The following is a 24,868-nucleotide window of genomic DNA, read 5'->3' as shown; positions in this document are numbered from 1 at the left end:
ACAGTATGCTCAAATGAACTCAACAATGGAGTTCTGGACTGTTTGAAGAAAGAGAGAGACGAGAGAAAAGTTAGAAATTTCTTATTCCAAAAATTTCATAAAATCTCAGAATTGAGAAAAATCAAACTACTCCTTCTGTTTCAATTTATGTGAACCTATTTTCATTTTAATTCATGCCAAAAAGAATGACCTATTTCTCTATTTGGAAACAATTTACCTTTATGTAATGATTTATAGCCACACAAAATATATTTGCTTCATTTTACACCACAAGTTCAAAAGTCTTCTCTCTTTTCTTAAACTCCGTGTCTAGTCAAATGGGTTCACATAAATTGAAATGGAGGGAGTATGTAGGAAGAGCCGGGAAAGTTAGTTATAACTAACTTTAGGGAATCCCCCTTTCCTTCAGCTGCCTAGCACGTGCATTTCACGTGGGTTTGGCTAACAAATTTTTAACAACTAACTGACTCTAACTACCAATGCAACTAACTGTAACTATACGCAGCTAACTACAACTGACTTAGCTAATAGGATCGTATTAATTAGCCCCCTCTACAGACAATCCTTGTCCTCAAGGATCAAACAAAGGAAATCTCTGCTTAAGGACATAGTAATCCTCCCATGTGCTATCTTCAGGAGCAGCATTAAACCATTTGACCAAGACTTGAGAAACAGCTCGTCCATGTTTTTGAATCATACGTCTATCCAGTAGAGCTTCAGGTTCCAATAGAACATGACCCTCTTCTGAGAGCACCACAGGTAAAGTAACTGTGGCTGAGTGAGATCCAATCTTCCTTTTTAGTTGGGAAATGTGAAAAGTAGGATGAACCTTTGTACCAGCAGGCAGATCCAATATGTAGGCTACTGCTCCTACCCTAGCAAGGATTTTGAAAGGCCCAAAAAACTTGGGTGAGAGTTTCTGAAAGCCATGTGACTTAAGAGAGAGCTGTCTATAAGGTTGTAGCTTGACATAAACCCAATCTCCCACTGCATAGGTTCTGTCAGTTCTTCCTTTGTCAGCTTGGACCTTCATTCTATTCTGAGCTTTCTCTAACTGAGATTTCAGCAGTCTGAGGGTGGATTCCCTAGCCTGGAGACTTCTATCGACCAAGTTCAATTGGGAGTCAAAACTCATATAAGGGAGCAAGGGAGGAGGCTTCTGACCATAGACTGCCTCATAAGGGGTCATGTTGGTGCTGGAGTGATAAGTGGTATTGTACCACCATTCTGCTAGTGGTAACCATTGTGGTCAGGTTTTTGGTTTCTCAAATGTCATGCATCGAAGATAGCATTCCACACATCTGTTAACTACCTTTGTCTGGCCGTCTGTTTGAGGATAGTAAGCTGTGGAAGTTAGTAGAGAAACCTGCTGCAATTTGAACAATTCCTTCCTAAATTTACTTGTAAACACAGCATCCCTATCTGACACTATGGATTTAGGCATTCCATGAAGTCTAAACACCTGATCCATGAACACCTGAGCCACTTCCAAGGCAGTATAAGGGTGCTTGAGAGCTATGAAATGAGCAGCCTTGCTCAGTCGATCCACTACCACGAAAATCACTTCCTTTCCAACAACTTTAGGAAGCCCTTCAACGAAGTCCATTGAAATGCCTGCCAAATCTTTTCTGGTATAGGCAGGGGTTGGAGCAACCATGGATAAGCCACAGTTTCATTTTTGCACTTTTGACAAACAACACAACTCCTTATATAGTTGTAAACATCCTGCTTCATTTTCTTCCAATAGAAATCATGCTTGAGCCTTTCAAGGTGGCTGTAATGCCAGAATGACCTCCTATAGGACTGTCATGGTAATAAGATAAAAGCTTAGTTCTGATTACATTATCAGCACCAATCACCAATTTATTCTTTCTGCTTAGAATACCATTGTGAAACCTATAGTAAGGTTTAGTGGTTTTGCCCTCTTTTATAGATATGATAAGTTGTTGGAGTGTAGGATCCTGAGTCCAGGAAGCTTTAATTGATTCCAAAATATCTTAGCTGATACTGGAAATACTATAGAGTTGAATGTCTTCTTCCTTCCTGGATAGAGCATCAACTACAATGTTCTCTTTTCCCTTCTTGTAGGCAATAGAATAGTCATAACCAAGTAACTTGACTAGCCATTTCTGCTGGCTAGGAGTAGTAATCCTCTGCTCCAACAGGTACTTAAGGCTGTGATAGTCAGTTCTGATGGTGAATGGTCTTCCCAGCAATTAAGGCTGTGATAGTCAGTTCTGATGGTGAATGGTCTTCCCAGCAAATATGGTCTTCATTTATGTACAGTAGACACTAAGGCCAACAACTCTCTTTCATATACTGATAGGGCCCTATTCTTGGCTGATAAACCTTTATTGAAGAAAGCAATAGGTTTATTGTCTTGTACCAGAACAGCTTCAATTCCCCCACCAAAAGCAACAGTTTCAACTACGAATGTTTTTGAAAAATCTGAGAGAGCTAGAACAGGTGCTGAAATGATAGCTCTCTTCAATTCTTCAAAAGCAGTAGTGGCTGCAACACTCCATTGAAAGTTTTCCTTTTTGAGCAAGTCAGTTAAAGGTCTTGCAATAATACCATACCCCTTGATAAACCTCCTGTAATAACCAGTCAATCCCAAGAATCCCCTTAGACTTTTGATGGAAGAAGGCAGTGGCCACTCCAGCACTCCTTGTACCTTCTGATTGTCCATAAAAACACCATGTTCAGAGATAATATGGCCTAAGTAGTCAATCTGGGTGACCCCAAAAGCACATTTACTCTGTTTGATGAATAAGGTATGGAATCTCAGCACCTTAAAAGTCTCATCCAAATGTAATAAGTGGTCAGTCCAACTTTGACTGTATATGAGGATGTCGTCAAAGAAGACTAGGATAAATTTTCTGAGGAATTTGTGGAAAATCTAATTCATTAAGCTTTGAAAAGTAGAAGGGGTATTGGTTAACCCAAAAGGCATAACCATGAATTCATAATGGCCATGGTGAGTTCTAAAGGCAGTCTTAGGTATGTCTGGTTCAAACATCCTAATCTGATGGTAGCCAGCCCTTAGATCTAACTTAGAAAAGTATTTAGCACCATGTAATTTATCCAGCAGCTCTTCAATTACAGGGATTGGGAATTTGTCCTTAACTGTGCAACTGTTTAACTCTCTATAATTCACACATAAACACCAGGATCCATCCTTCTTCTTGACCATCACAATAGGGGATGAATAAGGACTAGTACTGTGTCTTATAACCCCAGAAGCTAACATCTCATTCACCATTTTTTCAATTTCATTTTTCTTCCCATTAGGATACCTATAAGGTCTAATATTGATAGGAGAAGTACCTTCCTTCAGGGTGATCTTATGCTCATGCAATCTAGAAGGAGGAAGTTGTTTTGGCTCTTCAAAGAGATCAATGTACTGCTGCAATATAGCTTGTAATTCCCAGCTCATACTAGGCTCCTTGGGTAAGCTTTCATTCTAACAGACTAACTTCCATTCTTTGTTGTTGGTGCTCAATGAACAATTCTACCGATATCATGCACAACTCCGCAGGTTTGGCCAATAACTTGTCCATGCTGCTTTGTTGAGTCATCTTGGTTGCTGGAGGTTGTACTCCCCTTAGCGATACCTTGTGCCCCATGATGCTGAACTTCATTCTAAGCTTTTTGAAGTTCCACATGATATTCCCCAATGTAACCAACAACTGGATACCCAAAACCATGTTGCATCCTCCAATTGGTAACACCAATATGTCTGAATCAAAGGACATACCTTGCATCTTCCACACCAACTTCGTACATATGTAGTTGCTTTGTACTTTCTTTCCATCAGCTACAAACACATCAAAAGGAGCTATGGCTGTTAATACACACCCCAATTTTTTGGCAGTATTAAGGTCCAAAAAATTATGAGTGCTGCCAGTATCAATCAGGACTTGCACAGCCTTGCCCTTGACTGACACAGTTACCCTCATAGTCCTAAAATCATGCAGGTCATTCATAGCATGAACTGATACATGAGGCAGAATGGACCTCTCAGCATCAGTCTCCAATCCTTGACCAATCATGGTTAATAGTTCTGCTGGATCAAGCATCACATCTTGTTCCAACTCCACTTCTTCTAATCCCTCCTCCACCTCCATAGAAAACAACTGCCTTCTATTTTTATACACATGACCAAAACTGTATTTCTCATCACAATTGTAACAAAGCCCTTTACTTCTCCTCTCCTCCATTTCAGCAGGAGTTAGTCTTTTGGCATTTCTATAGGTAGGTTTAGCAGATAAGGTTTGGGAATTGGAAGGTTTATTGAAGGGTTGACTAAATCTGGGGATTATTGGGGTATTTGATTGGGAAGGTTGGGAATTAATAGATGAAAACATTTGGGTATTCTTAGTTGAATAGGAGGGATTTGATGAAATCATGAAGACTTGTTTTTGTACTACCAATGTTTGCTCCTGAATCTTAGCTAAACTATGAAATCATGAAGACTTGTTTTTGTACTACCAATGTTTGCTCCTGAATCTTAGCTAAACTAATGGCTTTAGCTAATGATCTAGATGTTACCATCTTAACAGGTAAGCCAATTTCTGGTTTCAAGCCTCTAATAAAACAGCTAACAACATATTCTTCCGATATTCATCAAACAAGTCAACATAGTCTTGTACTAAACTTACCTGCCTTAAATCTTTGAAATCTCCCATGGGATCATCGAATAGCTCAAATCCAAATCTGGCATACAAGCAAGCCACATACTCACCCCATCGTGGCCAATCTCTAGTCACTCTGTGCTTCATATAAGATTGGTGCCATTGTAGTGCCTTTCCCTCCAACTTGCATGAAACTACTTTCACTTCAGAATCCTCAGATGTATCCTCAACTGCGAAGATCTGCTCACACGTGTACAACCAATCCTTCAACCCTATGTCATCAAAAATAGGAAACTCCATATGATAATCACGATTGGGAGGTTGATAGCCTCTAGGACGAGGGACTACCACATCTGGTCTTTCGTTCTCCACAGGAAACGCATGGTTTTGAACTCCAGTTGTAGTCAAATTACTCACCAGCAACTTCCTAATTTCCTCCATAGCCTGAGCTACCTTATTGTCTACTGATTTCTGTAATTCTGAAACAGAGGATGTAACTGCTTTTATCGATCCCCTGAGGTTATCGACTTCTTTTCTCAACTCGTGCATTCGAGTGTTATGATCGCCCATTATCACAGATCCAAGGAGCGAGTGCACTGATATCAATGATAGGAACTCAATCGAATTGCAGAAAAGGAACGAAAATGAAGCTCACCTAAAGGGCAAATATGAAGAATTACCCTTGAACAATGCGCTCGACAAAAACTCAACAATGGAGTTCTGGACAGTTTGAAGAGAGAGAGAGATGAGAGAAAAGATAGAAATTTCTTATTTCAAATCATTTCCTGAAATCACAGAATTCAGAAAAATCAAACTATATAGGAAGAGGTGGGAAAGTTAGTTATAACTAACTTTAGGGAATCCCCCTTTCCTTCAGCTGCCTAGCACGCGCAATTCACGTGGGTTTGGCTAACAAATTTTAACAACTAACTTACTCTAACTACCAATGCAACTAACTGTAACTATACACAGCTAACTACAACTGACTTAGCTAATAGGATCGTATCATTATGTTGTATGTGGCTAAGTGTTGACCAGTCAATAACTCTCGTGTCCAAAAAATGAAGCTTGTGGAGAAGAGGATGTTAAGATTAATGTTTGGGCATACCAGGAGAGATATGGTCTGGATTAATGGAGATATTAGGGACAAGATTGGTGTAGCCTCCGTCGTGGACAAGATGCAAGAAGCAAGTTTGATATGGTTCGGGCATGTGAAGAGGAGGTATCTGGACACCCCAATGAAGAGGTGTTTGGACACCCCAATGAGGTGTGAGAGATTGATGATAGTGGCTCTAAGGAAAAACAAAGGTAGGCCAAAGAAGTATTGGTGTGAGGTGATTAGGCAAAACATGTCACATCTTCAACTCACCAAGGACATGACCCTTGATAGGCAGGTGTGGAGCGCGGGGATTAGGGTAGAAGGCTAGTAGGCCGCTGCATGTCTTCTCTTTCCTTCCAGTAGTAGTAGCGTGTTTTAGTATTTTCATATGCTTAAAATTCTATTGCTTGTATTTTGGTTCTTCTATTTCCTTATTGTTGTTACTACTTTCCTAACTTTTACGGATTGTTACACAAATAGCCTATCAAATTAATGTTTACTTTTTCTAGTTAGTATACATAGATTATATATTGATTATACATAGTTATATATATATTTCACATTAAATTATACATTCGCCGACTATTTTAAATTAAAGAGTTTAGATGAGTGGCTTTTTAGGTTAATTCTTTAACTTTTACACTACTGTTATTCTTCTCTATACAGTTGTAATTTGTATGTTTGCTTGGATCAGAAAATCTATTGGAAACAACATCTCTACTTGTACAAGGTCGAGGTAAAGCTGCATAAATACTACCCTCCCCACACCTTTATTGGTGCGATTTACGGCTTTGTTGTTGTTGTTGTTGTTATTGTTGTATACTTAACAAATACTTCAAGACAAACTCTGAAGGGAAGGAAACCCAATAGGAGCTGATATCGAGTAATCGAATTCCATATCAGTTGCCTGGTGGAGGACCGCCCTCCATAGTCATCCTCCGATGCCCTAGAAAATAAAGGAAAAAGGATAGAGTATATATATATATAGCCTAAGATATGATTAACTACTGCAGTATAGTTTATTTGTTATTAAGGAAAAAAGTGTGATACTGGCCTACTTTGAAATATGTCCCAATTGGTTAATTGCTTAAGGACTGCAAGAGTTGCTTGTGTTAGTTATTTAATGATGGTTATTCAAAGTTCTCTCTGCTATATGGCTGTTGGTTAACTGTTGAAAAGAAAAGAAAAGAAGAAGAATAGGAAGAAGTTGACAAAGTTCAATCTGAAAAAGAAGCTGTAGAAGAGAATATGCAGGTTATGCCTTGTCTTTTGTGTCTCCTTGTCTGAAAGAATTGACAAGCAAATATTAGTGTCTTACAAGAACACGAAAATGCAGCATTTGAAGCATGAGACAACTAGTTTGATGAAGAAGATAGAGCTCCTTGAAACTGAAATTAAAGTACAAGGGGGTGAATTGTAAAAATTCTTTTAGTTGACTAACTTGGCTTGTAGTTGACTATCGTGATTCTGCAGATAATAGTTAGTATACCAAATAACGGTAAAGGAAAGTAACGAAAAATGAACAGGAGAGACAGAGATTTTTATATTGGTTCATATACTGGTGTGGTACCTACGTTCAGTTCCCTTGGGTCACAAAGGTTTTCTTAAATCTTCAATAACAATTACAATGAGAGTGATTTTATTATATTCACCACCGGGTTACAACTAATTTCTTGACACAATCTTTCAATAACTTTCTTTTTTTCTCTATCTTTTGATGCACTAGTAAGCTTAGGAATACAATGTTTAGTAAGAAGTAGAAAGACTGAAAAATTAGATGAAAGTTGCATAATCTTCCACGACCTTTTTCCTCTTCTTTAATAGCGCTCGATAAAGTTCCTGATTCCTTTTTCGAGATTTTGGAAAATCATTGATGGTGCGACTTTCCTTTTGCGGCAGTATTCTCTAAGAGTAGGACCTAAGGGTAGCCTTATGAATCCAGCGTGTGAAGCACAGTCAGATTCATTCTTAATGTGCAGAGTAGCTCCTTTATCTTCACAATCATTTGCTCTTGAGCCTTCCGCTGATTTCTCGTACTTGTTTGATTTCCTTTCCTTCCTTGTATCCTTTCTTTTGCCCGTTTGACTGATTTCCTTTCTTTTTTGTATTCCTTTGATGGACAAATTTGAATGTCATAGCCGTTAGTTCTTTGATTGATTCTTACGCCTCCATAGCTTTAATTAGTGAATCTGCACACAAAGTAGATTCACATTAGTCAAATCTTTTTGTTTTTAATCATCATTAAAATTCTAGACTTAACAGAAACATCTATGAGGTTCAACCAAACTCTACTCCAAGAGTTATTGCATTTTAACTTCTCCATTTTCCAACTAGTTTTACTTTTGTTCGCTGACAGTTATTTGAAGTTATATTTTTACCGGTGATAGTGTATAAAGAAAAACAATGAGGAGTCGTTTGGCAAGATGTATTAGAGAAAATAATATATGTATTACCTTTGCTATTATTAATCCCTTGTTTGGTAGTGTTTTTCAATCTATGTATAACTAATACATGTATTATTTTCACATCATATTTAGTACTATTTTATATGTAGCAAACTATGATATTAGTAATACCATGGTCTTTAATACATGCATAAGCTATATAAAGATAGAACTACCCTTTCAAAACCTTTTCCAAACCCTTTCCAATGTTTTGGAGGGTAATTTTGTAAACAAAAAAATTATGCAATACATGTTATTCTTAATACACGAGACTAAACGACCGATAAAAAATAATCTCAGTATTACTAATACAGTATATATTCAGTACTAGTTTGCATCATCAGGAGACTCTTTGGAGAAGGTTTGGGATCCTGCACCCTAGAAGAACTACAACAAATAGCAAAATAGTTAGAAAGGAGTGTTAGCACCATCCGAGCGCGAAATGTTACGGAACTAAACATTTATATTTCTTCTTCTACTCAGATGCAAGTCCTTAAGGAACAGATAGAAAGATTAAAAGAAAGGCTAAGGCTGCAGCAATTAATTAATGAGCATGATATTGTTGCTTGTGTATGTGAAAGAATTTGTAAAGGCTTTATTTGTTTTTTGTTTGATGCTTTGCTGTCTAATAAATCCAGGAGAAGACCTTGCGGCTAAAAATGCAATGCTGAAAGAGAAGGTATTTTTCCATAATTTGCTTATCCCCAACAGAGTCTTCTAATAAATGCTTTCATGTCTCTGTGTTTTTGTTTAGTAGCCTTCAACGGAGACAAGTATCAAGTGGAAAGAAGGAAGAAGTATTTAATGTTTTGTACTGAGAGTAGCGAAAAATCTGATGTGGAGACTAATAGCCTGTTTGGCCAAGCTTCTTCAATCCTAGAAGTTAGTGGCGGAGCCACGTTATAGGAAGAGGTGTCAAATGACATCCCGTGGGAAAAATACACTGTGCAGGTAAGTCAAAAAAATAAATTATATATATATTGACTCTCCTTAATCTCCTAGTATGTTTACTTTTATATATTTTGATACCCCTTAAAAAATATTCTGGCTCCGCCACTGCTAGAAGCACTATTTTTTTAAAAAATGTTTTTTTTTAAAGTTGAAGTGTTTGGCCAAACTTTTGAAGAAAAAAAAGTGTCTTTGAGGAGAAGCAGAAACAGTTTTGGAGAAGCAGGAAAAAATAGCTTCTCTCCAAAAGCACTTTTTCGAAAAATAATTTTGACAAAAATACACTTAGAAAGTTTTTTTAAAAAAGTTTGGTCAAACACTAATTACTGTTCAGAAGTGTTTTTCAAATTAATTAGCCAAACATAAACTGCTTCTCACCAAAAGTACTTTTGAGAAAAAGAATTTTGAAAAAAAGAATTTCTCAAAATTGTCACGACCCGGATTTTTCTACCCTCGGGAGTCGTGATGACGCCTATTAATGAGAGTTAGGCAAGCCACCCCTTAACTACCGTTTTCATTAACATATTACTTCTTTTAACAATTATCAGTGATAGCATGAGAACAGCAGAATTAAATAAGTAAGCGGAAAACTTAAATTAAATAAGCTGAACAATAATGCGAAAGTCAACATACGCCTCTACCCAAGAACTGGTGTCACATCACTCACGAACTACTAAGAGTACTAAATACAATCGTTTGAAAGAAATGTAACAATGTTTGTCTCGAATACATGAGATAACAGAATGAAATATAAGATAGAGGAGACGTCGGGCTTGCGGACGCCTGCAAGGCTACCTCGGTCTCGGTGGACTGAAGGCTGGCTCCCGTGCTACTGTTGCTGTCCAATACCTGGATTTGTGCAAAAGAGCCTAGAGTGTAGTATCAACACAACAGACCCCATGTGCTGGCAAGTGCCTAGCCTAACCTCGGCGAAGTAGTGACGAGGCTAGGACCAGACTACCAAATAACCTGTACAGTTCAAATATCTATATGTACAGCGGAAAAGAAATACAGAAAATAATCAGTTAATGTGGAAAGGGGAAACATGTTGTGGGGAGGTAATAGTTCCAAATAGAAAACCTCAATAAAAGAAAGAAACAACAAAGCCAGAATATCAACAAGAATCAGAATTCAACAATTTGCATGGCATCACCCTTCGTGCTTTTACTCTCGTCCTCACCCAAATAATATTTATAATAAAAATGTGCACGACATCATCCTTCGTGTTTTTACTCTCGTTCTCACCAAATCAATCGTATCATAATAATGTGCACGGCATCACCCTTCGTGCTTTTACTCTCTTTCCTCACCACATAGTCAATGAATATCGATATGGAATGGTACATCGTACGGAACGACATCACCCTTCGTGCTTTACACTCTTTCCTCACAATAACAAACAATGCACGGCATCACCCTTCGTTCTTTAATACTCTTCCTCATCCAAACAACAATCACAAACAAAGGGCAAGGGAGTAGACAAATAACGGTAGAAATCCCGGCAAGGAAATACAATTAAACAGCTAAATCCCGGCAAGAGAACAATATCAATAAATCTCAACATCTCGGCAAGGGATATAATTAACAAAGCAATAAACATCCCGGCAAGGGAACAATTCAATAACTCCTTCTCTTTCTTTCACTTCTTACTTTATAACTTACTTTACCACTTGAGTCAATGCTCCAAAGGGTTCAATTATCTCATATACTTTCACAATTCGTATTATAACTCGAGCCAATGATTCTCGTAGTTCAAAGATCACAATTTCTTTCACATACTTTTTACAACATATAGAAATCATCATTAAGGTATGAAAGATACAACAAAAATCAGAATATCCGCAATATAAAAACTCACAGCCATGATATACACCAACGTATAGATACTCGTCACCATGCGTATACGTCATACTCGATAATTAGCACGTAGCAAATAAGACTCAACTCCTAATCCCTCAAGCTAAGGTTAGACCAAACACTTACCTCAAACTTCCACGGCCAAATCAATCCACAATTACCGCTTTTCCTCTCGAATTTGGCTCCAAATCGATTATATCTATACAATAATGACTTCAATACATCAATAAATTCTAAACAATGCGACACAATACGTAATTATAGTTTTCCAAGCATTCTTCCCAAAATCCCAAAAATCAACCCCGAGCCCGCTTGGTCAAAACATGAGGTTCAAACTAAAATCAAATCACCAATTCACCCACGAGCCCGAATATATAATTTGTTTTCTTCGACCCCAAAACGAGGTCTAAATCAAGAAAAATCAAAAAGCTCTAACTCTACCCAATTCCCTAATTTCTACCATTAATTACATGTTTTAGGCCTAGAAGTTCAATAGATGTTGATGAAAATGGAAGGAAATAAATTAAATATTACTAACCCAAGAGATTATGGTGAAGAATTGCTTCAAAGATCGCCTAAGAGTTTTGGAGAAGAAGAGGTTTTGTGAAATTTTGAGAAATCCCGTAAGTGTTCTGTTTTTGGAGTTTTAAAATAATTGGGCGAAATGACTCTACGCGTTCGCGATAGACCTCTCGCGTTCGAGATGGGTCAGGCTTTTTGGCCTTCGCGTTCGCGAATCTGTAGCTCCTCGAGCCTTCGCGTTCGCGTCCTTGGGGTCGCGTTCGCGTAATGTGTTCTACCCATTCCCCCTGCCCAGGCCCATTTGGCCTTCGCGTTCGCGTGGCCATGAACGCGTTCGCGAAGGTATAGCCCCCCGCTGCCTCACGTTCACGACCTGGGCTACGCGTTCGCGTAGAAGTAAGTTCCTTCAGCAACATTTTACACATCGCGTTCGCGAGGGCCATCCCGCGAACGCGAAGAAAGAGATACCAGAACACTTGAACTGCTGTTTCTGCAATTTTTCTTAAGTCTGAAACCTTCCGAAACACATACGAAACACACCCGAGCCCTCGGGGCTCCTAACCAAACACATGCACTAACTCAAAACATCATACGAACTTATCCGTGTGATCAAATCGCCTAAATAACCTCAAAATCAATGAATCAAACCTCAAAATCAAGAATTTTTCCTCAAATTTCATCAAGTTTCTAATTTAGAAATTTAAGTCCGAAACACGTCAAACGACGTCCGAATTCAACTAAATTTTACAAGAAGAACTTAAAACATATATAAGACCTGTACCGGGCGCCAGAACCAAAATACGGGCCCGATACCATCGCTTTCTAATCAGATTTCATTTCCAATTTCCTTAAACATTTTCAGAAAACTATTTTACTTAAAAATTCATTTCTCGGGCTTAGGACCTCGGAATTTGATTTCGGGCATACGCCCAAGTCCCATATTTTCCTATGGACCCTCCGGGACAGTCTAATCATGGGTCTGGGTCCGTTTGCCCAAATGTTGACCAAAGTCAAACTTATTCATTTTAACATCAAAACTTAGCATTTTTCACAAAATTTCATATTTAAGCTTTCCGGCCACGTGCCCGGACTGCGCACACAAATCAAAGCGACTCTAAATGAGGTTTTTAAGGCCTCGGAAGCATAGAATGGATAAGAAGATAGGTGATGACCCTTTGGGTCGTCACATTCTCCACCTCTAAAACAACCGTTCATCCTCTAACGGACAGAAGAAGGAAATACCTGAGTCGGGGAATAAATGAGGATAACGGCTTTGCATATTGGACTCGGACTCCCACGCCGATGCCTCAGGAGGCTGACCTCTCTACTGAACACGAACAGAAGGAAAACTCTTGGATCTCAACTGACGAACCTGCCGGTCTAGAATAGCTACCGGCTCTTCCTCATAGGACAAGTCCTTGTCCAACTGGACAGTGCTGAAATCTAACACGTGGGATGGATCGCTGTGATACCTCCGAAGCATGGACACATGAAAACCTGGATGCACGGCTGATAAGCTTGGCGGCAATGCAAGTCTATAAGCCACCTCTCCCACTCGATCAAGAATCTCAAACGGACCAATGAACCTAGGGCTAAGCTTGCCCTTCTTCCCAAATCTCATCACGCCCTTCATAGGCGACACTCGGAGCAATACCCGCTCACCAACCATAAAAGCCATATCTCGAACCTTGCGATCTGTATAGCTCTTTTGCCTGGACTGAGCTGTACGCAGTCTATCCCGAATGATCCTGACCTTGTCCAAGGTTTCCTGAACCAGATCCGTACCCAACAACCGAGCCTCTCCCGGCTCAAACCATCCAATCGGAGATCGACACCGCCTACCATATAAAGCATCATAAGGAGCCATCTGGATACTCGACTGGTAACTGTTGTTGTAGGCAAACTCTGCTAAAGGCAAAAACTGATCCCACGAACCTCCAAAGTCAATAACACAAGCTCAGAGCATATCCTCCAATATCTGAATAGTCTGCTCGGACTGCTCATCCGTCTAAGGATGAAATGTTGTACTCAACTCAACCTGGGTGCCTAACTCTCGCTGAACTACTCTCCAGAAATGCGAGGTGAATTACGTACCTCGGTCCGAAATGATAGAGACTGGCACACCATGAAGACGAACAATCTCCCGAATATAGATCTCCGCTAACCTCTCGGACGAATAGGAGACTGCCACAGGAATGAAATGCGCTGACTTGGTCAGCCTATCAACAATGACCCAAACTGCGTCGAACTTCTTCCGAGTCAGCGGAAGTCCAGTAATGAAGTCCATAGTGATCCGCTCCCACTTCCACTCGGGAAGCTCAATCCTTTGAAATAAACCACCAGGCCTCTGATGCTCGTACTTAACCTGCTGACAATTCAAACATCGTGCCACATATGCCACAATATCTTTCTTCATTCTACGCCACCAATAATGCTGCCGCAAATCCTGATACATCTTTGCGGCGCCCGGATGAATAGTGTACGAGGAACTATGGGCCTCCTCTAAAATCAACTCTCGAAGCCCATCCACATTAGGCACACAAACTCGCCCCTGCAATCTCAAGACTCCATCAGCATCTAAGGTAACCTGCTTGGCAGCTCCTCGCTGCACCGTGTCTCTAAGGACACACAAATGGGGATCATCAAACTGCTGATCACGGATACGCTCCAATAATGAAGAACGAGCGATCGTGCAAGATAATACCCGACTAGGCTCAGAAATATCCAACCTCACAAATCGATTGGCCAAAGCCTGAACATCCAAAGCAAGCGGCCTCTCATCGACTGGAATATAAGCAAGACTGCCCATACTGGCTGACTTTCTACTCAAAGCATCGGCCACCACATTGGCCTTTCCCGGGTGATATAAGATAGTGATATCATAATCCTTCAACAACTCCAATCACCTCCTCTGCCTCAAATTCAACTCCTTTTGCTTGAACAAATACTGAAGACTCTTGTGATCAGTGAACACCTCACATGCCACGCTATACAGATAATGCCTCCAAATCTTCAGTGCATGAACAATGGCGACCAACTCCAAATCATGCACTAGATAGTTCTTCTCATGAATCTCTTCAACTGCCTCGAAGCATAGGCAATGACCTTGCCATCCTGCATCAACACTACACCAAGCCCAATACAGGAAGCATCACAATAGATTATGTAAGGCCCTGAACCTGTAGGCAATATTAACACCGGTGCCGTAGTCAGAGCTGTTTTGAGCCTCTGAAAGCTCACCTCACACTCGTCCGACCATCTGAATTGGGCACCCTTCTGGGTCAACCTGGTTATCGGGGCTGCGATAGATGAGAACCCCTCCACGAACCGACGATAGTAGCCTGCCAATCCCAAGAAACTCCAAATCTCTATGGCTGATACTAGTCTAGGCCAGTTCTTGACTACCTTAATCTTCTTCGGATCAACCTGAATGCCCTCCGCTGACACAATATGACCCAGGAATGCAACTGAACTCAAGCAAAACTCACACTTCGAGAATTTTAGCATATAACTGACTATCCCTCAAGGTCTGAAGAACCACTCTAAGATGTTGCTCGTGCGCCTCCCGGCTGCGGGAATATATTAGAATATCATCAATGAAGACTATCACGAACGAATCCAAATAAGGCCTGAATACTCGGTTTATTAAATCCATAAAAGTTGTTGGGGCATTTGTCAACCCGAATGACATAACCAAGAACTCATAATGCCCATACCGAGTGCGGAATGCTGTCTTAGGGACATCGGATGCCCTAATCCTCAACTGATGGTAGCCAGATCTCAAGTCAATCTTTGAAAATACCTTGGCACCTTGAAGCTGATCGAACAAATCAATAATCCTCGGCAGTGGATACTTATTCTTGATTGTAACCTTGTTCAACTGCCGGTAATCAATGCACATTCTTATCGAACCATCTTTTTCTTAATGAACAACACCGGTGCACCCCAAGGAAAAACACTGGGTCTAATGAAATGCTTCTCAAGCAAGTCTTGTAACTGCTCCTTCAACTCTTTCAACTCTGGCGAGGCCATGCGATAATAGAAATGGGTTGAGTGCCCGGAGCCAAATCGATGCAGAAATCAATATCTCTGTCGGATGGCATCCCCGGTAGGTCTGAAGGGAAAACCTTAGGAAACTCACGAACGACGGGCACAGAATCAATAGAAGGGACCTCAGCACTAGAATCACGAACATATGCCAAATAGGCCAAACACCCCTTCTCGACCATACGTCGAGCCTTCACATACGAAATAACACTGCGGGTAGAATGACCAGGAGTCCTTATCCACTCTAAACGGGGCAAATCCGATAAGGCTAAGGTCACAATCTTGGCATGGCAATCCAAGATAGCGTGGTACGGGGATAACCAGTCTATCCCCAATATAACATTGAAGTTGACCATGTCTAAAAGCAATAAATCAACATGGGTCTCAAGACCCCCAATCACCACAATACAAGAATGATGAACTCGATCGACCACAATAGAATCACCCACCGGTGTAGACACATAAATAGGAATACTCAATGAATCACTACGCATGACCAGGTATGGTGCAAAGTACGACGACACATACGAATACGTAGACCCTGGATCAAATAGCACTGAAGCATCTCTATCACAAACCAGAATGGTACCTATAATAACTGCATCTGAAGATTCAGCCTCGGGCCTAGCTGGAAGGGCATAACATCGGGGCTAGGCCCCACCGCCCTGAACCACATCTCTGGGACGGCCTGCTGCTGGCTGGCCTCGACCTCTGGCGGCCTGAGCTCCACCTCTAGGACCTCTACCTCCACCTCTAGCACCTCTAACCCCACCTCGAACTGGCTGGGTGGGCTGTGGAATACCTGGTGTGAGCACGTGATTTTTGCCCTACATGAAATACTCCCATAAATTCAAAACAAAGTAATTTCGTTTCATTATTTGCAATTTTGTGGCATTTGCTGTTAATTATTTGCATTTTTGTTTGTGCATTTCGTTTGTTAATTAATGAAAAATACAAAATATGCTGCATTTGAATTTAGGATTTAATTTTTTGCATGTTTGAAATAATTAGTAATTTAGTGTTTTATAAAATGGAAAAATCACAAAAATAGTTCATTTTTTTCACTTTAATTTTAATTTCTCGAATTTTGTTAGCTTTCTTTAATGTGGTATGTAATTAGTTATGGTAATTATTTTTAGAGTTTAATTAGTTCAATCTGATAGGATAATATTAGTTTTAATAATTAATTTAGGTTTTATTTCTAATTTTAAAAAGAAAAGAAATTTGGAAATGGGAAAAGAAAAAAGATTCAAAAACAAAGGGGAATTCGGATTTGGGCCATTAAATCTCCTTTATCCCAATTGCCCCCCCTCCCAGATCTGTACAATTCCAGCCCAGCACCCGCCTAACCCGGTTCGGATTCCCCCTCAAACGAAACGACGTCGTTTCGATCAGTGTCGATCTGAGCCGTTGATCTCCACTTGATCGAACGGCTCGGAACTAAAGCCTGGGGAGTATATATATGTCCGAACGCACCCCCACCCTCCATTTCATCGTCCCAACACCCCCGACTTCAGAAACCTGCCCCCTAAACCCTAGTAGCCGCCCCAGAATTCCCCACCGTCTGGTGGCGGCGTCCAATCGCCACTGAATTAACACCATGAACTCCCTTCTACCTCCCCATCCCAAATCTCCAAACAGTTCCTCTCAAATCCCCCTCCATCGCCTCGAATCTCAGATCTAAGGTTAGCGCCTGAAACCCTAAAAATTCCCAGATCCACCCAAAATCACACTATGCAACCCCTCATCTTCTTCCTGCCTCAAATACGTGTTTGTTTCATTTCAAAATGGTCTGCCAATGGTAGAGCAGAGGTCCAGATAGCCAAGTCTCTCCCTGGGTTCCTTTCTGGCTTAGCAAGGTCAAGTGAACCCAAAACCGTCATTAATCGTTTGTTTTTTGTTAAGGACAACCGATTAATGACCGTCAAAGGTTCACTTTCTTCTCCAAGGTTGTTCGAGTTCATGCAGTTCTCGCCAAAGCAGGTTTGGGAGAATTTCCTTTGCGTCGATTGGTTTTCTTTTGATCTCTTCTGTTTGTTTGCTTGGTTGTTTGTTTTTCCAGTTTTCGTCCTTCAGAATTTTCGTTTCTTGCTTAATTGCATTATGTTCTGGTTGTATGTTCGTTAGTTAGCTTGTTTGCGTAATTGTCAATGACAATCGGCTTTGTAAGGTTTGAGTTTAATTTGGTTTCAATTCATGAGATTTTCTTCTTTCCGCTAGGTTTCATTTCACATTTGTGAATTAATTTTGGAACTGAAACATTAAGATTAGTCAAGTATAGTTCATCGTTCGCATTAATTCTTGTTTCAAGAACATTTTCTGAATTCATGTTTATGTTTGAAGGATATTCAAGCTAGTTTTCTCATAATTTCAATAGTTGTTTTGAATTTCAATTTGTTTGAAAGTGTCAGCCCGTTTGTTTACTATTATTGTGATTGTGAGCATTCAGAATTTAAGGGGGGGGGTAAGTGAATAATGGGGAACTTTAGGGGGCAATTTTGGAGATTGTTTCAACTTGAAGAATCTTTAATAACTGATGGGAAGCTTCCTAAATGGACAGCTGCCCAAAATAGTTAGGAAAAACACGCTGTAAATTGAAAATATCTGAAGGAAATGGACAGCTGTCCAAAAATCAATTTTAAAAGATGCTCTATGAGGGTATTTTGGGAAAAATCTGACTGCCTTGCCTTGGAAGGCACACAACAGACCCTCAGCCCTTAAAAGGAAGTGTTCTTCTGATTCAAGACAGTTTTGTTTTACACCTTAAAGAGACCAGAAAGGCTGAAAATACAGGAGAAATCAGAACAACTGGAAAAAACAAAAATCACTGTTCCATTGAAAGTTTTTCTGTAATTATTGAGGCTCTCCCTTCTGAAATGATCTCTGAACAATCGAGGGCTAAAATGGTTTGAGCTTGGTTGGTTTTCAAAAGTTTGGTTCAAATTTTGAATGTTCTTTTTTTTTATTGCTGGGTATCAGTGGTTATTTCTGCTGGTTTAAAGTTGGGTCCAAGGCTGGTTTCATTGGTCATTTTTTGAGCTTACTACTACTGCTGAGTTTGGGATTTTGTTCTGTTGATGCTGCCTACTGATCTTTACTCCTTCTTGCTTTCCTCTTATTCCCAGGTACGGGTCTCGCGTAATTGCTTTTTGTTGAATTAGCTGAAGGGCTGATTTGTTTGAATGTGATGGTCTGATGTCCAGGATCTCGGGTCTTGATTGGCCTTGCGTCAGTTTGTTGTTTTTTTTAAATTCTACTTTGCCTTGTGGTTTGGATTTCGAACCCATGTTGAGACAAAAGGGGGAATGGCTCGTATTCACAGTTTCTTGTGGGCTCATGATTAGAGCCCATTTGTTCCTCTTTAATCCTGAACGGACGCGCCATTTAAGTAATTGGGCTTGTATTATTTGGGCTCTCTTATTAATTGAATGAGTGTTATTTTGGTAACAACCTTGTAGTCGAACGATCTCGGATTAAGTCACTCATTCGATAGTAAGGGTTTAAATTCCATTAGTGCTTAATTAACTGGATTCCGCCAAATAGATTTGAGACAAGCCATAGTTAGACACTTAGTAACAAATGGCTCTTGTGTTAATTTCACAATATAGATGTAAAATAACAAATATTCGTAGAGAAACCTTTAGGGCCGTTTAAAATACAATGTTATTGTGTACACGTTCGCGTGACATGATTACAATTCTAAAAACCAATTTGGAGTATGCATTCGCGCAACTTCGAACAAACCTTCTTAATGATAAAATGGGTTTTCGTAGGTTATTAATTAAATTAGCTCATATAGTCCGAGGTGCGCTGTCTACAATTTAATCATACAAAATGACAAATGTTCGTAGTTTGCTTTAGACACGCGCAACTTTGGCCAAACCTTTCTCTTTTTTATAATAATAAAGTGTTATTAATTGTAGATACGTTCGCGTGACATGATTTTTTGACGCGCCAAACAAATGGGTACACGTACGCGTGACCTATTTTCGAGATAATTTTCTTAATTAAAAAGCGTTAAAGGATAAATGCACATAGGGTATAAAGTCAATAATTAAACAATTTTAATAAGCCAAGTATGATCAAAGCGACCGTGCTAGAACCACAAAACTCGGGAATGCCTAACACCTTCTCCCGGGTTAACAGAGTTCCTTACTCGGAGTTCTGGTTTGCAGACTGTAATATAGAGTCAATCTTTTCCTCTACTCGGGATTTGAATAGGTGACTTGGGACACCATAAATCTCCCAAGTGGCGACTCTGATTTTTAAATAAATAAACAATCCCGTTTCGATTGTCCTTTAATTGGAAAAACTCCCTTATATTTATACCCTTTACGGGGTGTAGTAAAAAGGAGGTGTGATAGCTATGGCGACTCTGCTGGGAATCGAACCCAGAATCTCTGGTTCAGGGTTCAGAATTCGAGCTTATTAATATGATTTTGCTTGGCTTTATTTATTGTTGATATTACTGTATTCTGTGAACCTTTTTGTGCTAAGTACTATCTGTTTATCGCTTTAATATTGTCTGGATTGTATATAACTGTCTTCTTACGCAACCCTTCTGAGTCTTTGGAAAATGGTGCATACGTTCGCGTAGCCCGCTTTTTCTGTAGAAATTATACCAAGTAGAATGAGGCTGGGCAAGCGACAAGGCCGGGTAGACTTTAGTGCTCCTGGTATGTCGCCTCCTCCTTGGCCCCAGTTGTCCGCTCGGGTACCCCAAGTCTAGACCAAAACCCCAGGATTTAAACCTAGAAAAATACAGCCCCATGCCGGATCCCTAGTAGGAACGTTTGTTTGTATCATGTGCATTTGACTTAGGGGACTCAACACAAGGGTTGGGTCCGTCTAGGACAGGTGTGCCCGAAATAACAGACCATTCTGATGCATCCTATGTGCTATGTGAACATTTATTTGTTTTGGCTTGCATGCTGACCGGCTAGGGAAAATAAAGCGAAAAAAAGAAGAGAGGAAAACCAAGAGTGATATAGGGAAGGAAATAAAACTCGGTTCTAAAACATCCCGGCATTTGAAAAGCGTCCTGAAACTCTGCCCAAAATTTTTCAAAAAAAGGGGTTATTCTTAAAAGAGTCAAACACTGTGTTCTTTCAAATATGTCAAAACTGACCAAACTATGAAGGTCTGATTCTCACTGGATGTGGGATACGTAGGCAACCTACATAAGGTTTGGCCTTATTTTTGAAAATAAGAGAAAAGAAAAACAAGAAAAGAGAGTCGATGGTCAAATGAATGCAATCTTGATTTTGGTCAAAATAAGTCGATCCAACTTCGGCTATGTCTTAAACCATTCTTGCCAGTGTAGCCTCAAAGTATTTTTTCAGTTGTCGAAATGATATTTTCGTAAAAGAATGGACAAGCTTGTGAGGGGTCATAAAATAATTCCCCCGGCCTCAAAATTCGCGTGAAAGTGGGAAGGGGTCACATTTGCGAAAACAGCTAATTGGCTAAAGTTGGCATACAGGGGAAGAGATTATGGTCCTTTTCTTCTTTTATTTGTTCTTTTTCTTTTTCTCTTCGAAAACCTGTTTAGAAAAGGGTCAACTCGAGTCAAACCCTACCTTTAATTCTCCACAGGAGCAATGAGTACCATCCAAGAACCGCCAGAAGTGGTCAGGGAATAGGCTCGGCTACACTTGCGTATGTGGTAGAATGATCTAAACGAAGATGGTCAGAAATGGGTGAAAAAGCACTTGGGTGCACTTATAGACATCTTTGAAATCAAACAACGGGAAGATCTGATCAAAGCTTTGGTAACGTTCTCGGATCCTGTCCACAATGTCTTTCGTTTCTCAGATTTCGAGATCACCCCTACTTTGGAGGAGATAGCCGGGTACATTGAATTCCGACGAGACTTGAGGAAGCAACAACTCATATTTCCAAGGGCTCCATCAGTGCACAAGTTCTTTGACCTCTTGAATATTAGTAAACAGAAAAATAAGGAATGTATGAGCAATAGGTGCTGTGTTTTCCATTTCTTATACTTCAGGTTCGGGCATTTCTCTGGTTTTGAAACTCATGAAAAGGGCCTGAGCAACAAACAAAACAAGGGCCTTTTGCAAATTCGTTATCAGTTCGCATTTATTGTGGCATTCTTGGGGATCATGGTTTTTCCAAATGAGAAGGAACGGTGGATATTCGTATGGCTAGAATTGCACAAATCCTTACTACCAAGGAAGATTCACTTGCCCCGTTGGTGCTAGAAGATATCTATCGCGCATTGACCGTATGCAAAGCAGGGGCTCAGTTTTTTAAGGGTTGCAGTATCATTCTGTAAATGTGGTTGATCGAGCATCTTCGCCATCATCCCAGATTCATGAGTTACGGTTCGAACCCAAACAACTTCATCATTAGTTACGAGGAGAGGATAAAAGATTACAACACACCAGAAGGATTTGAAGCATGGGTTTCTCATTTGAAAGGTCTTGACGCAGGTCAGGTTGAGTGGACTATAGGATGGCTCCTGAGGATAGAAGCCATCTATATGACTGCTACCAAAGGATACCTGAGGATAATGGGTGTAAGGAGTATTCATCCATATGCACCGCAGAGGGTCTTGAGGCAGTTGGGGAGGTATCAGATTATGCCTGAAGAAGAAGATCTAAGCATCCAGGTCATAGAGTTGCATCCAAAAGCCGCATTACCTGAGGCTGTAGTTCAGCAGGATTGGAATAGCTGCCATTATCTCAAAAATAGCACCCAGGTACCAGACGTCACCAAGGGGGAAGTATATCCAAATTATGCTGCTTGGTTTGAGGAAATGTCTTATGTAAACAACGAGCCAAAGCCCGAGAGGCCCGCCAAAATGCCTCATGTTCAAGTCTTTGACGATAAAATTCAAGAGAGGCTAGCTTGGGGGGAGAAGGAGAAGGAATATAAGGCCATCATCCACGGTCTGCGAGAAGAATTGAGAAATGTCACCTTCAATAATGATTTGCAGGCATAAGAGGCCGAAGGTGAAAGGAGAAGATTGGTGCGAGAAAACGAGGCCCTCAGAGCTCAGGTTCGACAATTGAAAATTGAAATCGAGAACCCAGGCCGAAGCAGGAAAGATGAGAGGCTCATTTACAACCTCACTCAAAAGGCACGTGACTACGAAGATGACCTGCAGAAAGCTGAGTCTGAACTAGCAAAAGCACGGGCAAGGTTGGCCAAAAGCGTCGAAGGGCGTGCAGCTTTCGTTCAACAGATGAAAGAAAGATATGAAAGAGGGGTCACAGGTTGGGAAAAGGCAATCGGCAACCTCGAGGGTGAGATGGCTAAACAAGCGAAAAATTTTAAGGCTAAAAGAGAACATTGTTACGCCTTAATGGCACGGCTAGAAAGGGACTTGCAACAACTCCAAGAGCAGAACCAGGTAGCTGAACGAACTTTGGAAGCCAGAACCGAACAAATTGGGCGTTTGTTGCAAGATAAGGGCGTCATAAGAGAGCGAGTCAAAAGGGTTGCCAACTATATCGCAATGAAGTACAGTAGCTGTGAGGATATGACGAGATCTATGTTCTTCGCCACTGTGATGATTTTTGTTTGCCGGGTAATGGAAGATCTCTACCACCTTCAGGAGGATTTAGCCAGTCGGCCCGCAGCAAGGCCGAATGACGCCTCGCGGGTCCCAAGGACAGTTGAGGCATTGATGTATTCGTGATTTCTCCAGTTTGTATTTTCTTTCCGTTAAAGTCTGGAGTCTGTATTTCTGTTATCAGAGCATGCGGGTTGGTTGTTTTTGAGTCTGTATCTCGAGTCTATTAGTTTCTTTCGAGTATGTTAGTTTCAGTCTTTATAATAGCATTTTTATATGAAAATTGAAAATCCCAAATGTTTTACTTTATTTTACACTTATCCACAAGAACTACGCTTGGTCTAATTCATGCGGGGTCATGATACGTAGCCAATCTCCATAGGATTCGACCGCAACCAAAAAAAAGAAGAGAGGAAAAGAGGGAAAGAAATTAAGAGGAAAAACAAGAGAGTAAAGAAAAGGAAAGAGCGGAAAAACAAGAAAGAAAAAAAAGAAAATAAGAGAGAGTAAAAACAAAGAGAGAATAGAGGCCAGAATGAAAGGAAAGAAAAGAAAAGAAAAGAAAAGAAAAGGGGATGTTTGCAATTAAAAGAAAGAAAAGGCCGGGATGACACATGCAACCGATCAAATATATAATAGAGACGGTTAACTGTCTAGGTGCATTCATGCCCAATATGCGGTTGCCAATCTGTTAAAGCCTAATCGCTAACAAGGTTGTTTGTTTGATGCATTAAGTCCAGGCAGGTGGTTAGTTGACTAGCATTCTGGCAACTCACTCCTATAACACCCGATCGAAAGACAGGCTAAATATGGTCGACCAGGAACCGGAAACCAGTATTGTCGATCCATCGAAAGAGATGGAAGAAATGGACGTTAATGCAATGAGGGAAGAAATGTATAAGCTGAAACAGCAGATGGCTGAAATGTACCAAGCTTGGGCGAAAGGGTATCCACCACCGGTTTAAACCGGTTTATCCACCACCGGTTTATCCCACCATCAGCCCAACCTCCGGAGCCTACCACTGTGAACTTATCTCCAGCCTTCCCCTTCTACCAACAATGTCAAGGCACCACTTCCCATACTTCTCAAGCTCCACCACCCAAACAAGTCATGTACCCTCCCCCACCAATTACACCTGTTTTTGTGGCACCCCCACCTGCTACATTACACAGATCTTCCAGTGAACCCCTATTTCAAACTCACAACAACCAGTACTATCCCCCTGAACCCACCTTCAAAGTTCCAGAACCATATCCTTACATTCCTCATCTTGATATCCCGGCAGAGACCGAGAAACCACCCAAAAATCCTGAGCATGAAGAGATGATCAGAAAGGCCAAAAGTTTAGAGCAATCGTTCCGAGATATGAAGGGGTTGGGAGGCCAAGTGAGTGTGGCCTATAAGGATTTGTGTCTTTTCCCAGATGTTCAGTTACCAGCAGGGTTCAAAATGCCCAAGTTTGATCTGTACGATGGGCATGGCGACATTGGAGCACACTTAAGAGGATTCTGTAGCAAGATGAGAGGGGCGGGTGGAAGAGACAAATTGTTGATGGCATATTTCAGCCAAAGTTTGAGTGGGTCGGAGCTAGAATGGTACACCAGACAAGATCATAGCAGGTGGTACACATGGGACGATTTGGACCAAGCCTTCGCCTGTCATTTTCAGTATAATCTCGAAATCATCCTAGATCGTCTGTCATTGACGAAGATTAAGAAGAAGCCCGGTGAGAGTTTCCGAGAATATGGGTTCCGTTGGAGAGAGCAAGCAGCGAAGGTT

At 40.6% G+C, this 24,868-nt stretch overlaps 1 long non-coding RNA gene across 1 annotated transcript; it reads left to right on the top strand.

The window, feature by feature from the left end:
* Nucleotides 1-259: 259 nt before the first annotated feature.
* LOC142161894 (uncharacterized) lies at nt 260-18,978 on the top strand. Its single transcript, XR_012693604.1, has 4 exons — nt 260-2,774; nt 8,816-8,856; nt 8,932-9,128; nt 18,677-18,978. It is a non-coding gene; the product is annotated as an uncharacterized LOC142161894 (long non-coding RNA).
* Nucleotides 18,979-24,868: the final 5,890 nt, after the last annotated feature.

The sequence above is a fragment of the Nicotiana tabacum genome, chromosome 7, assembly GCF_000715075.1.
Source record: "Nicotiana tabacum cultivar K326 chromosome 7, ASM71507v2, whole genome shotgun sequence".
Taxonomy (NCBI): domain Eukaryota; kingdom Viridiplantae; phylum Streptophyta; class Magnoliopsida; order Solanales; family Solanaceae; genus Nicotiana; species Nicotiana tabacum.
This window is presented reverse-complemented; position numbering and strand designations above follow the sequence as displayed.